Source organism: Nicotiana attenuata, unplaced genomic scaffold (assembly GCF_001879085.1).
Source record: "Nicotiana attenuata strain UT unplaced genomic scaffold, NIATTr2, whole genome shotgun sequence".
NCBI lineage: Eukaryota > Viridiplantae > Streptophyta > Magnoliopsida > Solanales > Solanaceae > Nicotiana > Nicotiana attenuata.
Genome location: NW_017671276.1, coordinates 286,995 through 288,174, shown reverse-complemented (window position 1 = coordinate 288,174; position 1,180 = coordinate 286,995).

Below are 1,180 nucleotides of genomic sequence, written 5' to 3'. Positions count from 1 at the left end.
TCTGAAGCCTAATTACCTCTATGAACTCAATCAATTGTAACCCTAAGCTATGAAAACCCTCAAGAGATTGACAACTCTTGAAAACCCGGATAAAGTAATTAAGCAATTAAGCATTCACTACTAATTGCTGACCAACTAAGACTAATTTAGCACTAATGAAAGCATAAACAAAGCAATAAAGGAATTAATGGCATAAACATAAATGCATTAATTAAAAGATAAGGAAAGAGTGTGAGACTTGCATGTCTTCAAGTTTTATCATTCCTCAAGTCTAATTCTAAAGGCACTAATGCTTAGCTATTTATACTATTGCTATTTTAGGTACAAGGAATTCCTAAAATAGCCCTAAAGAGTGACTTATAATGCAAATTAGCCACTTTGGGTAGACCTACTCCAAGTTCATCCTCTTGCCTCAATTCTTGGTCTTCAAACCATTGGAACATTGTAATGTGTATGAGACTTCTCTAAAACTCCTTCGGATGCTTCAAGATTCATAATCAACAATCCAAGATCTTGCAACTCCTTTGCTTGGCTTCTTGTGAATGGTCTAGATGAAATAGGTGAATGTCGGGGTGTATCATCCTCCCCCCTTAGAAAAATTCGCCCTCGAATTTGCACCATCATTACCTACAACACAAGGACTCAAGTCACTAACATTAAGGACATCATGAACAAGGAGATCATTAGGAATATCAATCTTATATGCATTATCATTTATCCTTTCAAGAACTTGGTAGGGACCTTCTCCCCTAGGGAGAAGTTTGTTCTTTCTCTTTTGAGGAAATCTTTGCTTCCTCAAGTGAGTCCAAACCCAATCACCGGGTTCAAATATCATCCGCTTTCTTCCTTTGTTGGCCCAGAAGCCGCTTTGTCATTCATTTTCTCAAGTTGATGTCTTGCCTTCTCATGAATCTTCTTCATAGCCTAGGCCCTTTTTTTGGCATCTAAACTAACAATCACATCTTGAGACAAAGGAGTTAGATCCAAAGGGGTGAGGGGATTAAAACCATACACACATTCAAAAGGAGTCATGCCAATAGAAGAATGATAAGAACGATTATATGCAAACTCAATCAATGGTAAATGCTCCTCCCAAGAAGTAAGCTTCCCCTTGACCATGGCCCTAAGCATGTTACCTAAGGTCCTATTGACCACTTCGGTTTGGCCATCGGTTTGGGGG